The sequence below is a fragment of the Ctenopharyngodon idella genome, chromosome 12, assembly GCF_019924925.1.
Source record: "Ctenopharyngodon idella isolate HZGC_01 chromosome 12, HZGC01, whole genome shotgun sequence".
NCBI lineage: Eukaryota > Metazoa > Chordata > Actinopteri > Cypriniformes > Xenocyprididae > Ctenopharyngodon > Ctenopharyngodon idella.
Genome location: NC_067231.1, coordinates 4,994,160 through 5,003,209, shown reverse-complemented (window position 1 = coordinate 5,003,209; position 9,050 = coordinate 4,994,160).

Genomic DNA, 9,050 nt, shown 5'->3' with positions numbered 1-9,050 from the left:
ACAGTTCGAGCAGAGTATCTTCTGTTAAGTCAGTCATTTGAGTGTTGACTTGCAAAAGTAATTCTTTGAAAGTTCTTTTAAATATTAATGTTTGTTCATTAACCGTTCATGGGGTTTTGGGGGAAATAATTAGCTACAGTCAGCTGAACAATCCCATTGGAAAGTAAAATCACAAATAAAATGTCTTTATCCCTCTAAAGTAGAGATCGGCTGATATATCGATTTACTGATATTTTCCCCGATATTTAAGCATTTTACCATAATCGGATATCGGTTTTGTAATATCAGATTTACCGATAAACGCCGCCATCTTGTGGGTGTTTTGAGAATTGCGCGCAGGATCACCATTACAGAGGGGAGACGAGACAACGGTGTGCACATGTAAAGTAGCCTACACTTACCTGCTTTGCTGTAATTAGTAAACTTTAACATAACAGCCATTAATGCACAAATTAGATGTGTTACATAAATGCCTGAAATGTAGCTAGTTTATGCAGTTTGTCTCTAAGAAATACAGACAAGCTCACGGAGTCACGTAAGATAATCCATCACAACATGTCCCGTCACAATAAAGATGTAACTTTACATGAATTAAATAATACAGCCATGAATGAGCACATGTTGGAAATAAAAGCACTGAATTTAATTCTCTCTCTGTTGTCTATGTTCATCATTACTCTCGTGAAGTCGTCTGCATTTTGCTGTTCACTCAGCGGGTTGATGCTCGGCCACAGCATGTAACTTTGAACAAGATTCACTTGTTTAAAACACCGTAATTATATAAACAATTACTATACAACAATTAATTCGCTAATAAACATCCAAGTAAACGCAACTATGGAAATTAATTATTTATCTTCTCCGCGAGTATAGTTCTGTGTAAATGCATAGATCATAAACAGACCTCTGTCAGCACATATTTTTAATAATCTAGAACGATTATTAATAATTCTGATATAACATACCAGTTGAGAAATAATACGATGTTTTGTTTGTTATATTCCAATATTCCAGAGAATATTATTCAGTTATTTAACATTATCCAGCAAATTATTCTTCACTCTTTAGCCTATTAAACAGCTTATAAATCTACTAAAACTGTAGTTTAAAATGAAGTATTACATTTCTGCAAAGTTGAGATGACTCCTGTCTTTAATTTATTTTCTCCATTTGAAATTTTTATTTTGCTTATTGTTAACATTAGTGTTGCTGCTGATGCTTTTTATAAATAAAACTATTTTTGTAATATGAAGATTAAAATTAACATGAAAGACTACTAATTTTCAACAAAAACAGTTTAGTAACAGTGCACTTTTTTAATTATTTGCACTTTCAGACAGATAAGCCAATAGCATACTTTATATGCTATTGGCTTATCTATTTTTTGAGTGCATTAACCTGTACATTTATAATTGAATAGCACTGTTAAAGCAAATGAAATGTCTTATTACTTATATAGTAATCCTTACGCACGTTTTGAGGTCAGCTTTTCCACATTCCGCTCTCTTGTGGAGTATCGTACTCTTGTTGGGAAATCGTGACTGGGAATCTCTCTGTCTTGATTGCATCTACTTTGACCCCATGACAGTTCCTGGAGGTCTTTCAGCTTCTTTTGTGCATCATCTGATTGCCGATATTGTTGCTTTTAATAGATGTGAGGAGACATTCCTTGCCTTTGTTGCTGTAGTTCAGCTTGTCCTGTAATTTCTGAGTTTAAAAAAAAAAAAAAAACTCAGACAGTCGAATCTGAGTGCAGTGCAGGTCCAGACACTGTAGATGATGAGATTTGCAAAGCCTTTGCAATTTTATATTGAGGAACATTGTTTTTAAAGTATTCCACAATCTTTTTACGTACTCTTTCACAGCTCTGCCCATCTTTACTTCTGAGAGACTTTTCTTTTCAAAATTTCTTGCTTTTTCAGCCATTTGTTGCCCCCGTGCCAACTTTTTTGAGACCTGTAGCAGGCATCAAATTTGAAACTCATTTAGTGGATAAAAGTATAAAATTAATCTACTCAGTTTAAACATTTGTTATTTTATCTATGTTCTATTGTGAATAAAATATTGGCTCATGTGATTTGAAAGTCTTTTAGTTTTCATTTTATTCAAATTAAAAAAATGTCCCTACATTTCCGGAATTCGGGTTGTACAAGATATCAAAATTTCATCTTGCTTTTTGGCCATATAAATAAATATCAGCAGCAACTACACCAGTTTTCATATTTTTGCTCACAGGGCCTTTTTTTCCTCTTCAAGTATGAGCTCCGTATATTCTCCTATGTATGTCGTAGTATATCTGCCTTAAAAGCCTGAAGTATCAAATATGATAGGCTGTACATGATGGCATATTTAAAAAAAAAGAGGATGGACATGTTGGACATGTTTATAGACTGTGTCTATGCAGAATAAAGAGAGCAACTCTCCGGGCAGGCCCTAGGCTCTCCAAATGTCTTCTTTGTTAAAGGACTCTGTGTTAAATCATTGTGCTCTAATCCTGTGATGACAGATTCACCGTCAGATTGGCTAAATGCCAGTTTGTGTGTGTGTGTGTGTGTGTGTGTGTGTGTGTGAGAACAATCATTGACTCCATTTAATGTCCTTCTAGATTTCAAGTCTTATTACTGTTACTTTAATTGTAGCAAATTAAGTCTGCGATCGCAGATCTTGATGTTATTTGTTGTTTTACTAGCTAGTGGAGTGTAGCAGCACAGAAATCATTATGGCTGATCTTTTTGAAATTTGACAGGCTCTTAAAGATGATCACTTATATCCCATAAAGCCAATTCAATCCATATAAACACTTGATGTTTTTAGTCCCAGTCATTAGAGTGAGAAGGACTCACATGGTTGAAATACAAAATTATGTATCAACACTTTCAAAGGGGGCGACCACAATTCACATTCACATTAATTTTAATTCATTTCGTTTTTAATTCATTTTAATATAATATATTCATTTAATTTATTTTTTTCTGATTTAATGTTAGTGTCATTATCCAGCTCTTGTAACCCACTTGAAACCTTTGATAAACATGTTCTTCAGTTTAGTCTGTGAAATACACTAGCATAGATTTAACAGAAACAAACATATAATGTAAACAATTAAAACCCACACAATATATTTAGAACAGACATGGTGTACAATAAACACATGATTTGGATATACTTGCCATTAGATCTACTGAACTGGTTGGTAAATCGTTTTTTGTTTTGCTTTTAGAATGATGAGTACTTCAGCTTGGGTGTGTGTTTTGTGGAGGTAGGTTTGCTTTTATTTGTTTGAATTGACCAGATAGTATTGTTCACAAGATTTTTTGTGCCTTTCATGGAAATCAGACACCACTCAGATGCAGCTGTTGTGTACGAAGGCAGGATTGTAAACTCTTGCTTGGGGACAATTCCTGTCTGACAAGTTTATTTGGTCCTTGACCTTCCAAGATTCCTGAGGTCTCCTCCCATGGAGTCATCGCATAACCAGGCAGAACGGTCTAAGCAGCTTCAACCAATACCTTTTATCTCAGGTGTGATCCTACCAGGGTGAGGCCAGTATCTCCTCAGAGATGATGCTTTGTTTTAGTCACGCAATTCGTCATTGTCTTGACTTGTGCTTCAATAATAGCAACAAAATTTAAAGGGTTCACCGAAAAATGACATTTCCGTCATTAAGTACTCACCCTCATGTTGTCCCAAACCCGTAACCTTAATAGAATCAAACCTTCGTTTGTCTTTGGAACACAAATTAAGATATTTTTGATGAAATCCAAGGGTATCTGATCCACACATAGGCAGCAATGACACTGCACCTTTTGAGGTCCAGAAAGGTACTAAAGACATTGTTAAAACAGTCGACGTGACTACAGTGGTTCAACCTTAATATTATGAAGCGGCGAGAATACTTTTTGTGTGCAAAAACAAAACAAAAATAACGATTTTATTCAACAAATTCGTCTGTCCCCTGTCATACTGCTACGCTATTTTCGTTGCAGAGCTTCAGTGTTTATGTCTGAATGCGGGCTCACGCATGCGTCGTGCTGCTCACGTGACCAGAGCGGCCAATACTGAGCCACCGTTCGGACATAAACACTGAAACTCTGCAATGAAAATAGCGTAGCATAGAGCTGCACGATTCTGGATAAAATGAGAATCACGATTTTTTGGTTTCAAACAGAGATAATGATTCTCCCACGATTCTGAATATACAACCAAACAAAATAACATGTAATTTACTAGAGGTTCTGACAAAATATAAATTGCTGACTCTAATTGCTGGAAAATGTTTGAATGGATTATTTTTAAAAAAAATGGTTTTGAATGAATTCAATGACTCATTAATAAATACTTGTTTCATTGCTGGATGAATCAGTGTTTTTGAACAAATCTTTTGAATGAACGATTTAATGACAAGTACATTTTTTTAACAGTCAGTTGTCGCCACCTAGTGGAATTAGATGTAATTGATACAACCGTTATTTAACGTGCCAAGTTCGTTTCAAAAGGTAGTTTGCTCTATTTTGATCGCTATCGTAGACATCGGTGTTTATATACTAACTTAAAACTTATATCTCAGTACTTCTGTGATAATGTGAATATTTGTAACACAGAAATAACTAATGTGTGATTCAAAACGTCTCTCTCTGCCTCCGGCAGCACGAACACAGATTTGAACGTTCCGGTATGATTTTGTCAAAGGTTTAATAGACGCGGGAGAATCGTTGTCATTAATAAAGTAGGATCGCGTGGGTGCTTGAATCGAGATCGCGATCTTTTTATGATTAATCGCGCAGCTCTAGCAGTATGACAGGGGACAGACGGATTTGTTGAATAAAGTCGTTATTTTTGTTTTGTTTTTTTTGCACAAAAAGTATTCTCGTCGCTTCATAATATTAGGGTTGAACCACTGTAGTCACGTCGACGGTTTTAACGACGTCTTTAGTACCTTTCTGGACCTGCTGCCTATGTGTGGATCAGATACCCTCGGATTTCATCAAAAATATGTTAATCTGTGTTCTGAAAATGAACGAAGGTCTTATGGGTTTGGGACGACATGAGGGTGAGTACTTAAAGAAAGAAATTTCATTTTTCGATGAACTAACCCTTTAGCAAACTATTGATGTCCATAGTGATGGACATTTTTAGATCTGCATATTCTTGGTTTGTGTCACACTTGGATTATATTAAGTTAGATAGAAAGGATGGATTTATGCACTTTACAATATCGCTACTGGAATTCCACAAGGTTCAGTACTAGGCCCAATTTATTTATTTTTTTATTCGCACCAGATCACATGCTTTCTCTTGCTGGTAGCATAGTGGATAAGTGTCTTAGTTGCCAGTTCAAAGGTAACTAGAGATTCACATTTTCAAAATATATATGCCTATGAACTTTTTAAAAGCAAAGAGAAAATGCTGTTGACTCCAAAGGCAATATTAATAATACAATTACAATAACATTTGCCCAGTGTTTGTCCCATGTGATTGGTCCCTCTGCTGTTGTTTAATGACAGTTTTCCTATATCAGTGTTAATAATTTTGCATTTTGTTACATTAGTTACATTCAGTGTTTGATTTTTGTATGATACATTTTTGGTACTTTTGGTTTTCCTACTTTTGTATGGAAAAAGAAAAGGTGTCATTTCGGTCACCACTTGATCTGTAAAGTGTAAAACAACACCAATTTTGAACCACTGGATTAAATTTAAACTAATCAAAATATAACTGCAGTAGACTTCCAAATGGCAGTGCATTTCAGGCCACCACATGCAAATTAACACCTCCATGCTAAAACTCTTAGCTGTATGCAAATCTCCCTCACATGCATCATGAAATGATCCTAGAAACTAAAATGAAAACATCATAGCTGCCTCTAAACATGCATACAAATTTGCCCTTTGAAACTGGAGCTGTTCTGAGGTGACAGATTCTTATTCTGCCATTAGAGGGCAGTCTTGTCTCATTTATGAAACATTAAAAATGTCCTATCAGATCCCTGTTCACATCTTTTTTTTCTTGGTAAGTTATGTTTTGTTTACCAACATTAACTTGACTTTAATCTCACATTTACCATTTCCTTTATATCTGCAGTTACCCTGTAATAACCAATCATTATCTTGCATAAAAGTGTGATTACCTGCGGCTAAAATATGAATGCTGTTGTAATTCCCAGTCAAACTTCTTCTGTGACAACAGTGGCACCGACCCAACATTTTGATATATTGGAAGTTCATGTTTGGACCATCTCCATACCTGTAATTGTTAAAGGACGTGTAGAAATATACAACAATGCTTTCATAAGAAAATAAGTAGACAAATAAGTAGTTTTATATAGTACATTATCCCTATGTATGTATGTATGTGCGTGTGGCTTATTTGTGGTAGTTGTTTGTGATTTTACTGGCTCCATAGTGTCAGCATGTCTTTATCCTCTCACATTCACAGGCCTTTCACACAAACATAAATATACTTGACATCCACACTTATATGTCACAAGCAACTCTTATCCTGCAGTTATTCTTAAGATTCATTGGATCTTTTTTGTTTTTAAACAACCAATTCAAGCTGTTTCTCACGTTTATGTAATTTCACACCAAAAACTGCTTTTTGTGTTTCACCCCCATTGGACAAAAATGAACTACATGATGTTATGTCAGATAATAGTAGCAAAATCCTCTCAGCATCATGTTATATAACATTCTGAGTTGCTAGCATGGCGCAGACAGACTCCTGAAATAAAGTCTTAGTAAGTCACAATAGCGGGTGTAACATCCAGACTTGCACAAAGCTATAAATTGTCAGCGAGACAGCGTGCTCAATTGCATTTTTGATCCCAAAGGCCTGATTCTCATGTTCCTCAAGTCTATTTTCTTTGATTTTGAGACCCATGGCACATTACGAGAAAGCAGAAGGGAATTTTGAGGCAGTAACATTTGTTTTTATTTCTATTTTTTATTTTTTTTTTTTTTATCTCTTCTCTCACACTTTTCATCAGGACAGCCCAGCAAACCTCCAGATCCTTTGAGACAGCAGTCATTTTTTATTTGAATTTTTGTTGTCACATGAGAATACAACTTATTGATGCTGTAAAACACCAAATATAGTGCCTGAGAAACATTTGACTTGCATAAAGTGCACAAGTCCAAGAGAAGCAAGCATTTTCTTTTTTTAGGTTTCTGTCTTTTTTTGAAGTAATAATAAATGTTTTTTTTTTTTGTAGTAAATACTTAGTATACACTATAGTATATGCTATACTGTATTCTTAGTGTAGTATACTTCTAGTAGCACAATAACAGGTTTTACCGCTACTTGGAAAGATTTAGATTTTGCTTTGTTAAACCTAAAACACTAATCTAATTTTAACATCATAGATTATAATATAATATATTATTATATAATTTATATTATATATAAATTCTATAATAATTTATAAATTCTATAATAATTATATATATATATATATATATATATATATATATATATATATATATATATTACTATAAAATTATTACAATTAACATGTGTGTGTGTACATATATATATATATTAGATAGATAGATAGTTGTTATTTTTCAGTGTGAAACCTACACAAAAAAAAAAAAAACCCATAAAAATAGGGTACAATGCACTGTATTAATTTGACAGAATTTTCCGTATTTATTTTTTACAAGTGTTTTACCTGTATTTTGAATTTTGAACTTCATTGCGTTGTGTTTCAGTGTTAATGGAAAATTACTGGATAATGTCCTGGTAATTTTCTGCCAGTACGTTATCCGTTTTTTTTAAAGAATTATTTTTTTTTACAGTGTATATACAGTATAATTTCAGTTTTTTTTTTTTTTTTCTGGTTAAAATTATTGGTTAACTGATGTTAACCTTAACCCTAACATGTTAACCTATTTTGGTTATTTCACATAATGTATTTATACGCCTGCCACTTTATTAGGTGCCAACCAGCATTTTGTGCAGCGAACTGTTGCCAACTCAAACAAACATCAGTCATGGACACAATGGCATTTTCTCACAGACATTGTGTGTTGATGTGGGTCCCTTATAAACAATAACCCACATGATCTGATATACACACTCGTACACTATGTAATTAAGGGTGAGCTCTTTTGCCAACAACATAACGGTCATCACAAGCAACTATTTACCATTTTTAACAGGCGCTGACTTAAATTTGTAAGGATCGCTTATATTTGTGTATTGTGTTTGCCTGTTAGACAGCTGATCATATGGCTGCACACAGAAACCAAACCTGCAAGCTTGTTATCATGGTCATGTCCTAACATTTTTCCTTTCAGCAGATTGAAATTACAACTGCATACATAATGAATGCAGTTACATTTTTCTTTAGTGCAATTTTGTGTGCTCGGAACACTCTGCAATGCTCTGCTTTGCATGGTCAAATTTGCTTACTTTGTCTTCCAGCCAATAGCTAGCAACTTTGGTGAACCACAGAGGTGCAAAAGCCAAGAGCATAATGGGTAGATTGGGAGTGTTGTACAACTAGATCTGCAAATGTCTGTGAGGAAAATGGCTATCAATTCACAATGTGGCATTGTGTCAATCACGTCAGAATAGATTATGATTTGACATATCCCTCATGTCTATTTGACCTCCTCTGTAATTATCAGATCTAGTGTGCTTTAATGCATTTACTGTTGATGCCACACAGCAGCAGTTTTTCACTGATTTTTACTTGAAGATGCACTTCTTTTATTTTGTCTTTTTGAGCAGAATGACTTCTGAGATACATCATTCTTTATGCTTTAATGTTACTTCTATTGTAACTTGTCATGTGTTTAAACATACTTAAAGCTGCAATTTAGTACATTTAAATTTAAATATATCAAATACACACTACAGTTGAAATGATAATCAATTACTTGTGCTTTAGTATGTTAGTCAACACATCAAAATAAGTTACATTTAATTTGACATTATTACAAAGTGCACTTAAAAATATACTTAAGTGTGTTAAGAAGCATAGTCATTAATGTACTCTCCTGAAGTACACTTAAGTGGCCTTTTATTTCATTAATATTATATTATCT